Here is a 20,936-nt window from a genome sequence, read left to right as displayed (position 1 = left end):
CAAATCGTATTAAACATTGTATCTGAAATACAGATAAAATAAATACAAAAAGGAAAAACAACAAGAAAAATACTGCCATATAACACCTTTAAGACAAAAGAAAAAGAACACAGAGTGAGTATTGAAGCCGGGGGCCAAATTAAAACCGAATTTCTCGTGAAGACTGAAAAACTGGTGGAATGAAGTAAAAAAAATCGCTACTTCAAAGGCTAGGAGCCCTTTGTACTGCGAATGACGTTTTGAAAAATCTCACCAACGTACGGTAGTGCCTCCTCCATAAGTGGAGAGATGATTACTGAGTTTTACGTGGAAAGATGAATTTTACTGGTTTTTTTTACATAAAATTTGACTTTTTGCCTTGCCTTTCTTTGCCTTAAAATAAACTCGAATATAATTGACAAAAATTACAAGTATAAAATGGGTACATTAATAGTATATGTATTTGGATAATTGTCATTAGAGTGTGTCCAATTAAAATAACACTCCACTAATAGGGGATTTCCCTACTAAGAGTTACATTCTCCGGAAATAGGAAAAACTAGATTTTTTATTTTATTGTGTCTTGAAATCCACAAAAACCTAGTGGAAATTAGGGATTATATGACGATATTCGCAAATCCCATTTTCCTTTAAAATTGATACTGTTTTTAAAAGTTAGTATTATACAACTACAAGCAGCCCGCTCGCGGTTTCACCCACGTGAACTACATTATTATTAATTTCGGTCTCCATGACTACCTCTTAGTGACATCTATGCAAAATTTGAGACTCCTAGCATTTGTAGTAACGAAGTTTCATACAAACTTTCGACCCCAAAAACAACCCTTTAGAAGTTGAATATTGCAAATTCCCGTCTTAGCGAGCACATACGTCCTATAAATAACTCCTATGCAAAATTTGAGATCCCTAGCACATGTAATTTCTGAGATTTCGTGATGAGTGAATGACCTTTCGATTTTATATATATAGATTAACTTCAAGAAGGAAGACGTAGTGACTAACTTCTAAGCAAAATAGTAAAACCTACTCATTCTTTAACCATTTTTTAATTAAAATGAAATGAATGCGGATCTAACATTAAATACAAAGCTTAATCACATACATTCTACCAATATAACTTCTATTTAAAAGTCTTTTATGGATAGTATCGGATTTTTATTTTGCACATTGGCTTTCCGCAACTATAGTCATCTAAAGGATTAGTTCTTTTCAAGCCACGTTTTTTTTCAAAGGTTTTTTTTACTCTCATGCCTTCGCTAGCCAGGAATACGGTCATTTTGTGTCGACTTTTGTCTGCTTTCTATTGTACTTTTAGCACTTTAGTAATATCTTAAATCGATTTGTTAATGCAATTGTATTTTAATTATTGGTTTTATAGATCCCTTATTAAAAAAAATGTAAGAATAGTATTAACTGTTTGTTTTTATTAATATTAGTACTAATTTTTATTAATATTAATACTAATACCTAATGATTGATCATTTTAAATTAGGTATTAGCACCCGTCGCATATTTTGGATTTACATGCAGGGTTTCAAAGAACCGCGTTTTCAAATCCTAGTGCTGTCAGAATTTTATAAAATTCTATATATTTTGTTTTATTTAGTGTGTGAATAAGGGACAGAAACGATGAAGAATTGTTTTGTAGGATTCATATAAAACCGTCTTTGCGCAGTGACACACGTCCTACTGTAAATATGACTGTTATGGGTTCGATTCCCAATCGGTGATATTAATTATTTTTGTTTCCTTGCTGGTGATATGAAAATTAAAAACATCGTTGAGTTACCCACCATTCTCTACACAATGTCTAAATATTTTACGGAAAGTGGGAAACGGAGTGTCTTAACACTAGCTTTCCTCTTCGTACCTTGTACAATGCGGAATACGTGCTGTATTCCGCATAGCAAACTAAAAAAAACATATTTTTTTTATAATACCCGACCGATTATATTTTATCTCCAGGTAGCTAATGTTAATAGTAGGTAAAGTTCAAGTACTGTTAAGCTCTTAAGACTAAAAGGTATTTAAAACAATTACTTTGCGATAAGAACTGCAATGAACAATCACATTTCTCCTCGCAACTAGACAAGGGATACTCCTATAATTTATCGTCCGTTTGCCTCAAGTTATAAGAAAAAAAGTTTGAAAATAAAAAATGATTTTAAAATGTAAAATTTAATCTTTTCATAGTAAAGAATTTGATACTACCTGCTTAATAGTTTTTAAAACTGCTGTAAACAAATAAAGATATACTTAATAACTATCTTAGATTTTGTATAATCTTCAAAATTAGACTTAAGTAATAAAAAAAACACGAAAGCAACTATTAATTTCCAAGTTCTAATGCAGATTTTAAAAACATATATAGTAGGTATGTGTTCAAAATTTCATCCCAATTCGTTATTATAAAACTTATGTTATTCAATTTTTGTATATTATTTCTAATATTTATAAAAAAAATCACAAAAAGGAGTCAATATTTCTACATGAGTGTGGTCTAGGAAGATTCTAGGTTGTGTGTCGCAATGGACGAGATAACTCGAGCTATATACTCGTGAGTCAGGCTGCTTGGAGCGTTGGCGCTCAGCGTGGTCGCAGTAGGCCCCCAAACTACGCGACAAGCGGAGATCAGAGCAGTCCTCCGCCACGACTGCCCTACTCTGTAGAAACGGACTCCCTGCTGTACAAGCCCCGAGAATGGTATATATGCTACCGACCGTAGAACTCAGCGATATCGCGATGTAGAACTCTATTGTTGTTTTTGAAAAAAGGACCCTATTGTTATGATGTATACTTTCGCATTTCATTTGAGCTTTTGAGTTACATTTGAGCTTTTAAGAATGTAAATTCTAAATACTGTTAAGCTCTTTTACTAGAAGATATTTAAAACAATTACTTTGCGATAAGAACTGCGATGAACAAAATTTAGAAAATAATGATTTTAAAATATTAAATTGAATCGTTTCATCTTTTCATAGTAAAGAATTTGATACTACCTACTTCATCATCATCATCATCATCATCATTAGCCTGTCCTCGTCCACTGCTGGACATAGGCCTCTCCAACCTACCTACCTACTTAGTAGTTTTTAAAATTAAAGGCAAAAAATAACATAATGTAAACAGATAAAGATATTCTGGCTAACTTCCTTAAGTTTTTTTTTTTGTTGTTTGAGTCTAAACTTCACAATATTTTGTTACGATTTAGACTTAAACAATAAAAAAAACACGAAAGCAACTATTAATTTCCAGGTTCTAATGCAGATTTTGAAAAAATATATAGTACCTATGTATTCAAAATTTCATCCAAATTCGTTATTCTTTTTTACTTTAGCATATATTAATTTACTTTTTTATATATATTAAATGTTTATATATGTGATACCACCAATTTAAACTTAATTTTTTTTTATACACAATTAAAATACCAAAAAAGAAAAAAAGAAACAAATTCTCTTACAACCTGCACCTTAACACAAACGCCGCATACATCTTAAGTGGGCTCTACATTATTGGCAATAAGCTGGTCGGCTACTACACCACATATAGTTGGCTTATGTAAGGCATTCGAGGAATCCACGTCCAGTGCAGTTACGTAATGTAACATATGTATGTCGGTTCTACTATGTTGCGCTCGATACTCGTTAGCGAGTGCGTTTGTAATTTGATTAAAGATTAGCTTAAGTGTTTTGTATAGCTTAGTAAGATTATGATTTAATTAAATTTTACCAGAGCAAAGAAAGGAAAATATTAATAAATAACAATTTATTTTCCCAACTGGGGATCGAACCCACAACCGTCTCGATTACAGTCACACGCTTGTACCACTGCGCCACGACGCGACGGCCTCTTCTGCCGGCGACCACTGTCTTTTCTAAATAAAAATAATTATAATTATTATTCACTTAAATAAATTAATATACTATGAGTACCTACATAGTAAATAAATAACGATTAATTGGTAGTATAATTTAATTAAATTAAAGAAAATGATTATTTGAAATTGAAATTATCATTACAATAATTAATATAAGTTTATAAATATTTTTACTTTTTTGCAATAATTTTTACACTAATATTTAAAACACAAATAAAATAATATAATTGCTTATATTTGTTTAAGACATTAATAAAATTTAAAAATATAATATAAGATATAAGATTTATTTAAGAAAAATATAATAAGAGATATCTTTTAGAAATAAGCCCACCATTGTTAACGATTTTTTCAATTTTATTTTACTTATATGTAATTTTTTAAGTGCAATAAAGTCTATATATATATAATATCTATAAATTTGTTCATTTTTTATCTAATATTCCACACATAATAATACAATAATACAAATATTATATAAAACCTATAAAAAAAAGGCGTTAAAATTCAAACGTCAGTCCTGAATCGCGCTATTAAAGTTTTCAACCTATATCACTATATATACACAGCTAACCGACCGATTTAAGTAGGGAGTCCGTTTCTACACAGTAATACAGTAATGGCGGTCAGGCTGTCCTAATCTCCGCCATCCGCAATTTGTCCGCGTTGTATGGGCCGGCTTCGCGGTTGCGGTAACCAAGGTGGTAAGCGGTAACGCTAATGCAAGCTTTTAAAGCAGGTCGAGTCTTCTAGACAGATGTCTATGAAAAACATGAGAGAAAATGGTCTCTCAACCTCACTGATGTAGAAGTATTGACTCCCTTTTTGCTTATTTAAGTGAAAAAATGTATATGTATAAAAAGTATATTTAAATTGATTTCAAAATTATTTAATTGAGGCCGTAGTGGCATAGCGGTAACAAGGTTTGACTTTGTAAAAATGTCGGTCCTACGGTCGATTCCTATTCGAACTATTGAAATATTTTCATTTTTATATTGTCTCGTTTAGGTAACATAGTAAAATAATCAGAAAAAAAATGCTTTAATGTCGATCTAATAAAAAAACAATTGGATCTTTAAATAATAATATAATCTAATGGACTGCGAGTGCTATCTTATCATCACATATACCTAATTTAAATGTCTTATCAGGTGACTAATCTGACACAAAAAAAAAAAAAAGACAAATATACATTTCAACAAGAAACTATTTTAATATATAGAAATTCTTATTAAATTGTAGCCAATGAACGTAAATATTGTGGGTTCGATGCCCGCTAGGAGGAATGGTTCATCTTTGTTTCCCGACTCTGTTGTGACAAACCCCTACGTTGAATTCCGTCACTAAACATGCAATACCTCCATTTGGAAGGAAAACTGAGCGGAGTGAACTGAATAAAACTCAAATTTATATGTTATTTATAACGTCATATATGAATGCGTCACAAAGATGGCTATCTAAATGTTAATTATTATGCAAAACATATTAATTAAATACGATTACAATTAATTAATTACTGTAATAGCTTATTATAATTAAATTATTGTCGCTGTGGTAAAGTTAGAAAGCGATTGTACACATGTAGATAGGCAGTGGATTTGATTCCCGCTCAGCGCAATATTTATATGTTATGAAATTGATTCGTTTCCTGACTTAGAGGGGACCATTCTTTTTACCGGACTACGGCGAAGCCTAAAAAGAGGGTTATTTTTTTAGCGCGGTTCCTTAGTTACTAGTCTAGATACGTAGATATATTTTGATATTAGGTACATTTTTAACTGACTTCTGTAAGAAAAGGAGTTTATCAATTCGACCGTATCGTTTTTTTATTGATTCATTAAATTTATTCAGTCTGATTTGTTTGTTTTGCTTAAAATTCCTTTATTTTATTTTTCGATTGTATTATAATTACTGCTACTAGCTTGAGAAAAAAAGACGACGTAAATAAATGCATAATTTTATTATCCAAACTCGAATTGAGCTACTATGAGAAATGAAATGACATAAAACATTTCTTTATTGACTCTATCTTTTATGTATTAATAAATGTCCGCATTATTGTCCTTGACAAAACGACCCTGATGCTTAACGGTTTTATTCTAGGTAGAGCCGGTTTGGCATATGTTGTAAATTATTATAAAGAACACAATATTGAATTAAAGATACTATTCTTAAATTTTAGTTATTTCTATATTTGTATAATACGAAAAGTATCTAAAAAGTCGAACGTTTATTTTTTAACTTAATTAGATTAAAAAAAACTATAATAAATAAAGGGATTTTTTTGTTTTTTTTTTTAAATATATTTTTGTTACTCCTCTTGTAGAAAATAGGTCGATAGTGAATTTTACCACTAAACATGCAATGTTTCGAATTCGGTTTATTTAAATATTTTTTTTATATAATTATTTGTATCTATTTTATAACTTAAACTTCATACTATAAAAACTACATGTTTTAGAATAAAAATTATAAATAAGCACAATATTTAATCAAGCATAAAACAAATACCTACATAATATTCTTACCACACTTCTAACTCAAATGGCAATATAAGAATCCCTTTTAAACTTTCGTTTTTTTAGTTATACATTAACAATAGTTTTAGTTATAGCATAAATATTACAACAACTTAAAGTAATAAGTAACTTAAAAGCTCAAATGAAATGCGAAAGTATACAACATAACAATAGGGTCCTTTTTTCAAAAACAACAATAGAGCTCTACATCGCGCTATCGTTGTATTCTACCACCGGTAGCATATATACCATTCTCGGAGCTTGTATAGCAGGGAGTCCGTTTCTACGGAGAAAGGCAGTCGTGGCGGAGGACTGCTCTGATCTCCGCTTGTCGCGTAGTTTGGGGGCCTACTGCGACCACGCTGAGCGCCAACGCTCCAAGCAGCCTGACTCACGAGTATATAGCTCGAGTTATCTCGTCCATTGGGACACACAACCTAGGACCTTCCTAGACCACACTCATGTAGAAATATTGACTCCTTTTTGTGACTTTTTTATAAATATTAGAAATAATATACATAAATGTAATATGTAAAAACAGTTTTAGTCGGAAGTATTATGATATAACCATAGCATTAGGCTATAACACAGTGGGGTAGTCAGAGAGAACGGAGAAACCCTACGGTCTCTGTATTGCATCCTTGTCCACAGTCATCAATACTTTTACTAGTAACAATTTAAAAAATCTTTTCGACAATAAAGCACAAAAGAAAACAATAAATAGCTCTACATCGCGCTATCGTTGTTTAATTGAAATTAAGAAATATATTTTTTTTGACATATTCAATATTATTACTTTTTTTTTTTGATTATTACACGAATAAGAATAAGCTCTATGGAACTCTGGATTGCGTAAATGTAAAGCATGTTCAATGTTCGTATAATAATATATTATTTATATTTTTGGTTGTGTTTTTGCTGACAGAAAACGCGATTGTTGTGGGTTCGTCACACACGCGATTTAAGGACACAATTTTACCTGAATTCGAGATATTACGAGAGAAAGAGAAAGAGAAGAAGAAATTGGTGTTTTGTAAACACTAATTTCTTCTTCTACAAGATTTATTGAATAAATAACTGCAAAAACTATTATAATGTTTGACGGATAATAATATAACATTCCATGGAAAAAAGAATACCAATAGCTCAATAGATTGTTTTGTAGATTTTACAAGTGGTTAATAAGTTAGTTAAAAAAAAATTTTATTTACTTAAAATTGAACCCCACTAAGGATAAGATACAGCCTAAAGATAGTTAAAACTTAACTTTAAAAATGTTTTTACATATTCCATTTTTGTATATTATTTTTAGAAATAATATACAAAAAAAAAGTCACAAAAAGGAGTCAATATTTATACATTTTATATTTCTAAAAAAAAGTCACAAAAAGGAGTCAATATTTCTACATTTTATATTTATAACAAAAAGTCACAAAAAGGAGTCAATATTTCTACATGAGTGTGGTCTAGGAATGTCCTAGGTTGTGTTGTCCCAATGGACGAGATAACTCGAGCTATATACTCGTGAGTCAGGCTGCTTGGAGCGTTGGCGCTCAGCGTGGTCGCAGTAGGCCCCCAAACTACGCGACAAGCGGAGATCAGAGCAGTCCTCCGCCACGACTGCCCTACTCTGTAGAAACGGACTCCCTGCTCTAAGAGCTCGAAAAAGCGTATATATGCTACCGACAGTAGAATACAACGATAGCGCGATGTAGAGCTCTATTGTTGTTTTTGAAAAATGGACCATATTGCTATGTAGTATACTATCGTATTTCGTTTGAGCGTTTAAGTTACTTATTACGTTGAGTTGTTGTAATGTTTATGCTATAACTAAAACTATTGTTAATGTATAACTAAATAAATTAGTAAATTAAATTATTTAATTGTATTGAAAAGCTATTTTAAAAATTAACAAAAAAATATATGAAATTTGGAACACTTATAGTTTATATGTAGGAGAGGTGCAGAACGCTAATATTTTTCTATAATAATGATTGTAAAGTATATTACATTAATAAATAAAACATTAATACGAGAAAGTATTTTTTGTATAACATGTGAAATTTCATATAAAAGAAAAACTTTTTACAAAAAGCATTAAATATAAATTCTTTTACAGAGATATTGACTGAAAACATCGATAATTGCCCCAATATTATTTGCTTTGAGCAGGGATAGACCTGGCAACCACAATCTTGACAGCTGCGATCGACGGTTGTGGAATAATAAAAAGGGATAGAGTCATAAGGAAATTTGAACTCTAAGACGTAAAATTTAAAGTTTATAGTAGATATGTCAACTGTTGAAAGGCTTCATAATCAAGACATTTCACGACAGTTGTGAAGAAAAAAGTTGTAATTGACCGGCTTTGTGCAAGGCCGGCAACCAAGGACGCTCAAAGGTGCGAAATTCCATAATGACGCCAAGCTATTTTTTTGCATCGCATGTAGAGTTCAGTATATGAAATTAAATTTACTTTTGATATGGTTATTGATGAAATTAATGATTTTTTATACGTATACAGGATGGAAGAGGCAGCGCTTCTTTTACTGAAACTGCATATAGGGTAAAATATTTCAAGCCCAGAGCTAAACAAATTAATCAAGGTACCTCAACAGTTTAGACGTAGGATTTTTTTTTCATTTCACGATTTTTATCCATACCTGTATTTCGTGTGACGCACACATACGTATGCGACGTTGCCGCTTTGACAGGTAAGTGTGTGCGTGCCTATGTTATACTTTACAAATGGCGTTTTATTTTAAAACGATAATTTTATTATTTATTTTGTTTGAAAAAATAACTTTTTCATTTTTAGGAATTATTTTTTTTCTGAATTATATTAGGCTTTTATAGAGTAAAAGCCTAATATAATTCAGAAAAAAGTTAAAACTGTCGTTTTATTTAAAGTGGTGCTGACAGTTCCAACCTGTATATTTGATATTTTTTATTTATATCATCTTTCTTTTCTGTAATATTGTATTAAGGTAGTAAGAAATAACAAACAACGCATATAGCTTTAAATAGGTCAAGAGTTAAATTTAGTATTTTTCTATGTTTGTATGATTATTTATAATTTTGGCAAATGTCGGATAGAGGCCAGTGACACAGTGAAATAATATCTGACTAAATACTATTTTAGTGAGTTCGATTCCGACTTAGAGCAATTACTTATCAATGGCCGCCGTAACAAAATGGCGAAATGCAATATATTACACAGCGTACTATATATGGATATCAAATTTGAGCTCCGCCACTCAACACGCAATGCCTCCAGAATTCGGCAGAAAGTGGGGAACGGAGTGTCTTAACACTAAGTTCCCTCTGCCTACCCTGCTGCGTGCGGGATACAGCGTGAAGCTGATTTTTTAAATGCTAGAGCTTGATGTCTAAGAAGTTTATTTTTTAATCAATACTTTATTTAAATTTTAATATGACTAACCCTATTTTATAATGCTAGTATGTTGATAGTCAGTAATCGAAGTGACTTGCCAAACCGGACGTTGGATCGAACAAAGCAGCATCACATATTGTTTAGCATCATATTGTTAAACTCAATCTTTGTTCTCGACGTATATGTATATGTCTCTACGAAGCATGTGCTTCTATTGACAATAGAAATAAAATATTTTTAATATTGCTTTATCTAGGTTTCTTTAAGACTATATTGAAAATTTTCTGTAATATTGTATTCTAAAGTAAAATTTCAAAAGTATTTTATTAATCTAATCAAAAACTTCCATCAAATTGTCGAAACTTTGCGTCTTGAGTGGTGGAACTCAACGCCGCGCTTCGTCTACCAGAGTAATAAACTCATTTCCACGAGTGGAGGTCGAATCCTGATGCTGTACCAAGATTGCGCCACGGCGACGGCAATAAAAAGTTATTTATTTTTATGGTAGGATATAACCAAGGCACTAGGTTCAAACAAACGTTTATGATGAACAAAACAATTCAAAAAAAAAAAAAACAAAAAAAACCAACGACACGCGGTGTTCCCAGGCGGTCACCCATCCAAGTACTAACCGCGCCCGATGTTGCTTAACTTCGGTGATCGGACGAGAACCGGTGTATTCAACGTGGTATGGACGTTGGCAACAAAGTGGTATAAATATTGCATCACGACTGTAAGTATATTGGAATCAATTTACGAGTACTGCAAAGGCTTAGCCAAGCGGTACTTTGAGAGCGCAGACTTGCACACGAACCCCCTCATTACACCACTAACGCACACCCTAAACGCAGACGCCCGCGTAGCGTCTTATTAGACCCAGACGACGCCGTTACAATAGCTAATGCCCCGTATGTAGGTATAAAACACCGAAGTCCAGCATATTCGATGGTATGGGCCCAGCGGTTAGAGATCGTAGGGAACCAGTAGGGCTCTAGCATTAACCTCAAGTTCGAAGTTGAACTAAAACTCGTTATAATATAACAAAAATACCATTGCTGCAAAATTTAAAAGTATTTAAAATTCATGATGGTAACGAGTTCGATTTCCACTCACTGAAAAAGAATATATAAGTAAAAGCACTCCAATTTACATTTGAAATTAATGAAAAATTGTTTAAGAAAGTGGATTTTTAATTAAAAATACTTGTATAACGAAAACTCAGACTGAAACAAACATTTTTCACAAAAAGTTTTAATCCACATTTTTATATAATCAGAATGCCGAATTGAAATTTAATATAACTAAGTGACAATGAGCTAAATACGACTATTGTCTGTACTTGGGAGTTGGACGTAATTGGTCCCCTTTGCTCTTTGATACTAAAAAGCATTCTAAAATTACTTTTTCCTTGTAAAATGTTTCATTTGTAGCGTACTAATATATAAATTATGGTTTCATTTATATACTTCCTTTATACATAAATTTAGTGTATGCTTAAACTGTACAATTATTTACTTTTTTACTAAAATCAATATTTTTTAGCTTTACGCTGTAACTCGGTAGGCAGAAGGAACCTGGAACACTTCTGTGCCCCTCTTCCCGCCGAGTTCTAGAGGCATTGTCTGTTGAGTGGCGGGACTCAACGCCGCACGCCAAGCGCCAGAGCGAGGAAATGAGGATATTTCATTTCTTCGAGTGGGAATCGAACCTACAACATATAGCGGTAATTCCAATATTCAAATTAAAGACTTACAGAATTTACTTTTATGGTAAAAAAAATAATACTTATATCAATTAATATTTAACCGATATATTATAACGTTATTGAACAAATACGAGTACACACATTTATTTAATCTATTTTACTATGTAACATGACAACCGGAAGCTCTAATTTGCTATCTCAATCAGTGGCGACAAAAATGGCGACTAATTACAAGCTGACGGACATCTGGGTAATTTATGAGTTGGTGTCGACATGTGGTGACAAAGGTACTTCTGTGGGCTTCTGGTGGATAGCAGGTTCCGATACTGGGATTTTAACGTGAAATAAATTTTATACAATGGTCGTTGTGGCGCAGTAGCGCCGTGTTTGACTGTATATACGGGTTCGAATTCTACTCATGGGAATGAATTATTTAAATGAAATATTTTTAATAGTCTAAATTTCAAATTCTTTTAAAATCGGTGGCGATTTAATTTTTTTTCCATACAAACTTTCAACCGCTATTTCATCGCTTTATAATTAAATGATACAGTTTCTCCAAATATAATTATATTTTATTACTTGTAAATATATCGATTTTCTTTAATAGTCTCCACTGTTGTTATTTTTAAATGAATTTCAACCAGTGACCTTCGTTATTAAAGAGCCAGACAGTCGTCAATTTTTTAATTAATTTACAAATAAACCAAATTTTTATATACTTATATAGATTTCTTAATCACTTTGTAATTTTAAATTAAAAATTAAAATTCCGCTTCACGCTGTAAACCGCAGGGTAAGCAGAGGGAACCTAGTTTTAAGACACTCCGTTTCCCATATTTCTTCGAATTCTGGATGTATTACGTGTTGAGTAATGGAACTCAACACCGCGCTTAGTAGCCTCGACAACAGAGCTTGAGCTCGAGCTTGTGTGGAAATCGAACTCAACGAATCCGTCGCCTTTACGGTCGCACGCTTGACACGCGCGCGCCTCTTGTCCTCGATTACTTACAAGGTCAACAAGTATAATTCTTAATTGAAGGACTATCGATACGATAATTAACTAATTATGTAGTTACCTACTACATAATATAAAAATAAATTGAAATGTCCTTTTTATAATTCTGGGAATTTTCCGTATGTCGCAAATAAGCAAAAAAAGTACTTCTAGGAGATATGTATTACTCAATCAATTTAATTACGTTACTGAATATTTTACTATATTATTAGATAGAGATTTTTCATTTTAGGCACTAGGTAAGTGAAGTGAAGCCGTCAACTAATAATTGTTTACGGGTTCGATTCTCATTCGGAGAAATTAATTATTTTAGGAGAACAGATTGTTTTAACACGCGTTTTCCTCTGCCGAACCTTCTTTATGCGGGATACAGTGTGAAGCTAAAAAAAGAATATTAAACACATTTATTGAAGAAGAATGTGAACAGGAAAAATCCATTAACCCCAGATAACCTCTGTACGCACAATAAATGACAGATGCGCTTGCGGACATATCTGGAAAAGATGAGTAATGTATGACTAACTAAAACTTGTTACATTTCTTGCAACTGTAAAAATTCATAGTGGTGTTAAGTATATTTATTATAGTTTTTCCTTATTTTTATCAAGAACGAGTCCGTCTTCTACGATTTTTAAATGCGTATACTATAAAAGGTAAAATTCCTGTAAAACATACAAGTAAATTTCAATTTTGATTAAAAATTACTACAATATCCTAATCCAAATCATAGTGATTTCCAACACTTTTTTTTTTCGTCGTTGATTTTGGCCACTCAATGCACAATGTATTTAATTCCTACGAAAAGAGGAGAAAGGAGTGTCTTAACACTGGGTTGTCTAAGTGAACTTTTTAAATGCGATTAATACAAAAGCGTTTATTGTTATTAATTATGAAATTAAACGTGATAAATAGAAACCTACGCTATTTTCATATTAAAGAATTCTACACAAAATCGACACAATTAATAATATTAGCACAATTAGATACATATTTTAAATATTTGTCATTTACGCGAACACAATTTGAAGTGTATAAGCAAATATGTTATTATTGGAATGCTAACAATAAAATTAGCATAGTGTACCTACATAATAATTTAGTATAGAAAACATGCTTAATGCTTATTATTATTAAATTTGGAAATATTTACATGGCCATTTATATAAGTAATTATTATTTTAATAATACCGTTATTATTTACTATGAAGGCAGAACCATTACAATTGTACTAGCAGTTTAGCAGTGTCTAAATGTAAACACAATGGTTGTGAAGACATAGCGCGGTGTTAAATTACGCCGGTAACCAGCGGAACGGGCGGGAAGTGTAAATTCTCTCTGGAGAGGCAAAGTTAAAAGAAAAATCTGTTCATATTCTTGGCGAAGGGGACCAGATGATGAACTTAAATAATTATTTAAATTAATAATTTATTTTAAGCTATTTCAGTGCTGGTTTTCGTTTCTCTATCTGCTTTACACATATGTTACAAAGAAAAAAATAGAAATAATAAAATTCTCCACGCAAAGTTTCAGTGGAACAACATTTATAGTTTTTAAGTTTCAGTTATTTCAACTGTTTCTAGAATAGAACACGTGTGAGGTGTTTTCAAACGAAACCGGAAAGTTTATAAATTAACTTTTATAAAATTTTATGCGCTATGATATCTAGGAAAAATCATATATTTTATACTAGCTTATACCTCCAGCTTTGCCTCCGTAGTCAGATGGAAATAACCAAGAGAGATTCTTGGTAAAGGGATTATTCTATACAATATTCAATATTTTATTAAATTAAAATCAGTAGTTTCTGAGATTAGCGTGATCAACCTAGCTGAAGAGGCTGTTCCGCTGTCACTCTTAATTTTTTTTGATTAAACATTTGTAGATACGATAAACAATTGTAAGGTAATAGTCAGTGTGAAGGTAGTTTTACAGTTTAAATAATAATACCAACATAATTACTGTTTCCCGCACACAGCAGATTAAGCAGAGGTAACCTAGTGTTAAGACACTCCGTTCTCCACTTTCTGCCGAATTCTGCAGGCATTGCGTGTTGAATGGCGAAACTCAACGCCCACTTTACGAGCATTTATGCATCAGTTTTACTGCATTTTGCAGAAAATTCGTAGGAAAAATTTATAGGTTCCTAGACCTACAGTTAATTTGGCGCGAATTGCAAGTACAAATTAAAGAAAAATCTAATAAAATTACGCTATTTATAATAATTATTATATGTTTTCATGAAACTAATGTATAATTTGTATATTGTAGATAGCAATACATTATTTTAAAGTAGGTTCGTTTGGTAATGGCGGCGGTCACGAAACTACAATAGGTACTGCACTCACTACACATGCACTCTTATTAATGTTTTTAGTTTTGACCTAAATTATGGAATTACTTTCAGTAAATTGCTTTGGATTACCGTTTTAGTAGAATTTTTCTTTGAATAAATAAATTTATACAATACAAGCAGCCTTCTTCCGCGTAGCATAAAAGGCAAGGGCCTACTAGGATGTACTGTCAAACACTCTGCTCCACATTTCCGGGCGAAATTTCCAGACATTGCGAAATTAAACGCCGCGTATTGTCTAATAGATGTAATGAAAACATTTAAAATATAATCTCAATAAAATCATGAACTGAGGCCACGACTATCGCGTTAACAGTCTTATGATATCCTGTACTGCGCCACGAAAGCCTCGGCCATAAAACCTACACATGTCCAACCATAACAAAAATATTAAAAGTCTCATATAAACTTTTATAAAGCGCTGCAATATCATATTGCTTGCATTGCAAGGTTGGTGCACTTAGCTACATAATAAAAAAAATATCGTTGAGGCCGTCGCGGCGTAGGGCACAAGCGTCTGACAGTAGCAGCGTGACGATCGTTGGTTCGATTCCCACTAGAGGAAGAATCAAAAATCTATAAATAAAAAAATATATATTTAATGTAGAATAAAAAGAGAACCGAGTGTTAAAACACTTCGCTCTTCCCGCTCTATTTTATGACACTTATTTAAGTAGCGAAGCCCGTCGTTCTTTCACCATGTCAAAAAAAACTAAATAATGTTAATAATAATATATTCCCGATCCTCAAAATAAGAATCGAACCACCACCCTTTAGAATCAAAACACTGTCACGTCGCTTCAAGGTATAAAAAAAGGAATATTAAAATATGCCAAAAACGCCAAGGAATCCTATAATTAAGAAGCCTATGTATTGTTCACCCCCGTCACGTAGAAAAGCCCGGCAAGATAAAGTGACTCCAAGCGTGAATATGAAATGAACGCATATTTCCACCATGGCCGTTGAATTTAGGGAGCCCGGAAAGTTTTTGCAAAATTATTTTGTATTATAATAAGTAAATTGCTTAGATGTAAGCATCGCTATCCTTTAATTTTGAAGGCTTGTTTTTTTTTTGTGAAAAAGAATTTTAATTTTATAAAAAACATAGATATATTTATGTTTTTACAACTTCATGTTGTATTCACATTAATATAGCAGGCTAGGTAGAGAAACCCCATTGTTAAGACCAATTTTCAAGACATTGTGTATAGAGTAGCGGAATACAACGCCGCGCTTTGACTTACGAGTAATGCGAGAAAATATAAACAATTCAATTACCCGAATCGGAATCGATTCCACAACCGTCGCGTTTACAGACAGACAATACCTTTATAACTTATTCAAAAGTATGACCATCAAAAATTCAAAAGGGAAAGTAGCAACCGCAAAGTATTTAGAAATTGAATAAAGTTTTTAGCTATTCTCGACTAGTACGAAATTGCATATAATTTTGAAAGATTCACTTTTTTGTTTTCACCTACAATTTACAATGGACATGTTGTAAATCATACAAATGAGGGTTTACAAGAACTTTACTTAGAATGAGAATGTTAGTAAAGGATAAGAATACTAATGGTAGTTGTTAATACACAAAAACGTAATAAAAATCTATTGATTTTTTTCATTTTTTTAAATAGATTTTAATAAAAAATAATTTAGTATCTTCTTAATTGTTAATGATAGGGGGTAGTTTTTAGAATAATGAGACATTTTTAAGATAATAGACATGAGATACGGCTATCCACGCATAATATAGGAACTTAGGTAACTAACAAATACTCGAAGTTTGTGTAATTTATCTAAATTCCTTGTCAGTAAGTGTCGTTTTACATGCACGTCTAGGAAAAAATCAGAATAGTTTTATTTTAATTGAAAATTTCAATTTCAATTTCAGATTTTCCATTAATATTTTACATTCAAATTTTAATTGAAAATTCGAGCATTATCAATTAACATCATATTTATTTTCGTAACAAAAAACTAAAATAAAACAGAAAACACAAAAAGATTCAAATAGGTAAAGTGTTAGATTAATTAAAATCTTTTTAATAATAATATCTCTAGAACAATACATTACATTGTGTGACACTATTACGGCATACGGTGTAGTATACTATAGTAGCTATAGTATACTCGTACTATAGAAGTTATGTCACAGCATTCATGCCGCGTTAGCGACGGAACAAAGAAAGTGCGAGCACGTTACACACGTGCGTTGCACGAGACTTTACACACGGTTAGAAAGAATGAACAGCCAATAACAATTATTATTTTTTTTAGCTTTCCGCTGTATTATTTTTGTTGAGAATAGAGTGTTTTTTTATTGCATATTGTATATAGCGGAACTCAACGCCGCATTTTGAAAACCAGAAAAGTGAAACGGATAAATTAAAGGAGGTCCGACTCCACAAGCATCGTTCTCATCGACGACCTTAAATATAAATTAATTCCTTTCTAAATTAATTCCTTTGAATAAAATTTGATCCCGCTACGTTTAGTTGGAGTAAAAAATATCGATTATAACAATTCTATTGCGCTACCTAAGCATATTATAGTTAAACCAATCCATATTGACACAATTCAAGATTTTAATGAGAAAATTGCAATTCTTCATACTACATTTTTATACTAAACAAATGTCAATGAACAAACATTTATTACATACTTAAATATTACTACAAGTATTTATGCTGACCTGCAAGAAAAACTGCGACGTTAAGTTTCGCCACCTGCCATATGTTTATTATAAAAAGGAAATAAATAGAAATAGTAAAGAATTGTAATTTTTTTTTATTAAACAATAATTCTTTAGAGTCTCGCCATAACAATTAGCCGTGTGTAGTAAACCCGCGTAACCGGTTCGGTTACGCAAGCCCCGCAAAATCGCAGACCGGTTGCAAGTGGAACGTGCTCTACAGCTCTATACTAGGACGATGCATCTAATTGATTTAATATACTTCTATTTCTATAAATACTTATAAAGTATAGTTTATAATTATAAAGGTATAAATAATATATATTTTTGAAATTAATTAAAATTATATTTATACAAGTATAGATATATTTGAATTCATCAGCGGCATTTCGCTTAAAACTCGATGGTTTTGGATTCGATTCCCACTCAGGGGAACGAGTTATATTCATTTAATAATAAGACAATGCACGAGGTTGAGTTTCACGACTCAACATGCAATTATCAACCGAAAGGATTTAACACTAGATTAATCTATAGTAGATATCCGCAAAAATATGTTATATTTAATATAATATTTTTTTATTTTTTTGTTTAAAGAATAATGAAGTGATTCCTAAAACAAATTACTCGACAAATTATTTTGAAGGAAATTAGAATCACTCTGCAACGATCCAGTATTATCGCTTAACGCTTCACAAAGGGAACAGCAAATTTCGCAATCGAACAAGCGTTTAGCGACAAAGTGGTAAGTGCATTCAGGCAGTTCCAGTCACGAAACTACGAGAATTTATACATACAATGTATCTAACCTTAGATCATTTTATGGGAAAAGCGAAATTTTAGTAGGTTCAAAATCTCAAGTACAAATAAAATAAAGGTGTCGCGCACCATCAGTGCGTATATTTATTTAACTTTACGCTGTATCCCGTGAATAGCAGGGTAGACAGGTGGAACCTGGGAACCTAGTGCTAAACCCTCCGTTCCAATGAAGTCGCTTTGGTTCCCTCCACCGATTTCTGGATGTAATATATATTGAGTGGCGGAACTAAACGCCGCGTTTTACCTATAGCTAAGAAATGAAAATATTAAACATTTCATTCCTTCGAGTACCTCATAAGATTGACTGTTTCATTTCGCCACGACGGGTTTTTCTTATAATTTATCAAATATAATAATTTTTTCCAACAAAATCAACTTACGTATAGCACCTCGTTATCATCCGAAGAATCGATATTGCATTCTGTTTGGGAACGCGGACGACATTCCTGCCACCATTCCGGGCGATCATGACTAAGCTGCTCAATTAATTTAAATTGTACTGTAGTTTTATACAACTACAGTATAAGATAAGACTCATATTATATTAAGGATTGTGTATGTTTATTTATACACGACTGCGACGAACTAAAATGGAGGCTTATGTTTTAGCGCGTATGTTTGTACGTCTGTTTCTTTGTTCCCTTGAAACCGTTAAATCAAAGAACTTATTTCGATAAAACGTTGAATTTGTCTCGATGTAATAACTGTTAATCGTAATGATTAAGAAACTAATGTTATTCTTGATGTACTATAAATCAGCTCCCCGCGTAGATGATATATTCAATATATCACCAGCCCTCGAGTGGGAACCGAACCCACTACCTGTCCCGTTTACTATCACTCACTAGTGCACCTGCGCCATTACTGGTCTCAATGTAAATCGTTAAATCGTATAAATAATTTTGTTTTTAATAATCCTTAGATAAAGAATCAAAATCACGGCATCAATATAAGTAAGCATGTCCTGAGAATCGAACCTGCTATCAATAATCAATTTGTGGTACTTTCACAGAAATTACGAGTAAGCATGAAACTTTAATAAACCTAATCTTGGTGAAGCAATATCCGGTCTATTACAGCAACGTACTGCTAAACTTGCTTCTAGTATAATATGAGTTAAGTTGATTCCCATTAAACACATAAATATGAAATGAGAGCCAAGTTTAATGTTAAGTAAAACGTCGTTCTCGATTTCACTGACAAAAAAATGGGAAATAATTATAATAAAATTCGAGCACTAATATTTTTTTTACATACAGGATTTATTATATTTGCAAGTTAGGGTACTTTCAGCTTGTACTGTACTATTGGTTTTGGTGCAAATTTAACATAGTCTTTCTCGCATAACCGGGTAGGCAGAGGGAACCTAATGTTAAGACATCTCTTTCCCTACTCTCCACCAAATTTTTGGGACATCACACGTTAAGTGGCCAAACTCAACGTTGTACTTTGTGTACTAGAGCAGTGAAATGAAAATCATTTAAATACAATCATTCGCCTGAATGAGTATCGAACTCACAATCATCGTGTTTAAAAGGAGTTATTGTCAAAAATTGAATATTTTTTTTGGTATAACTTTAAGTATTTTTAAATAACTACATCAATATTATTATCAAAATTTAATGACAAATATTGCTATGTGACTTAGCCGAGGGACTTGAATCATATACGTAAATGTCCTTCACCAGATACGGGTATGTCATCGCCTACGTCACAAACCAATTTCATCTCATTCCTCCTGGGACCATTCGCACTAACGCGTTGTATTGAGACACAACTTAGATATGAGTAGCGGCTGTGTTATTGTAAGCTTTGTTTAACTTCACGCATATGACAGGGTAGACAAAGGGAACATTGTGTTAAGACACTCCGCTCCTCTCGCATCGTGTTGAGTGGCGGAACTCAACGCTGCGGTATGCCTCGACATCAGAGCAAATAAATAAAAATATTAAAGATTTTATTTCTTCGATTAGGAATTGAACCTAAAAGCTGTCGCATGTACAGTCACTTATGCCTCTGCGCTACGGCTGTCTTATTATATATTATATATATTATTATATATTATTATAGCCTATTAAGTGTCATGTTGCTAATTATTAGAATTTCGCCATTTCTGCTGACTGACCGCTGACCGTCCAACCTTAAAGTGCAACGTTAATGCGTGGCTGGTTAATGAAGAGGATCTTCCATGTACCTACCTATATACGTAAGTATAAATACATATTTACATATTATATGTGTTACTATAATAAAAAGATTAATTAATCATTGATTTTTTATATATTTAAAAAAATATTTTGCAATAGAGGCTATGAAAAAATAAAGTGGGGAACGGAGTGTCTTAACACTAAATTGCCTCTGATTAGTCTGCTCTTTACGAGATACAGCGTGAGGCTGTTGATTTTTTAATATTTTTATCGCCTATTTATTAAATTGTGCAAAATATTATTTATAATATTAATAATATATAACTTGTAATTCAGTTATAATTCAGTTCTCTATTTTTAAATGTATTTCAATAAAATTATGAAACTATTAACAGTATTGTGATGATTT

At 32.1% G+C, this 20,936-nt stretch overlaps 1 protein-coding gene and 1 non-coding gene across 4 annotated transcripts in view; one reads left to right on the top strand and one right to left on the bottom strand.

Annotated features, from left to right (window-relative positions):
- Positions 1-20,936, top strand: part of brat (tripartite motif-containing protein brain tumor) — a 349,175-nt gene that overhangs the window by 27,251 nt on the left and 300,988 nt on the right. The window lies entirely within an intron of this gene.
- Positions 10,377-10,495, bottom strand: LOC146533014 (5S ribosomal RNA). The gene has a single exon (XR_014878729.1). It is a non-coding gene; the product is annotated as a 5S ribosomal RNA (ribosomal RNA).

This window comes from Heliconius melpomene, chromosome 13, assembly GCF_056956725.1.
Source record: "Heliconius melpomene rosina isolate 202511_hmr_F chromosome 13, ASM5695672v1, whole genome shotgun sequence".
NCBI classification, from domain to species: Eukaryota; Metazoa; Arthropoda; class Insecta; order Lepidoptera; family Nymphalidae; genus Heliconius; species Heliconius melpomene.
This window is presented reverse-complemented; position numbering and strand designations above follow the sequence as displayed.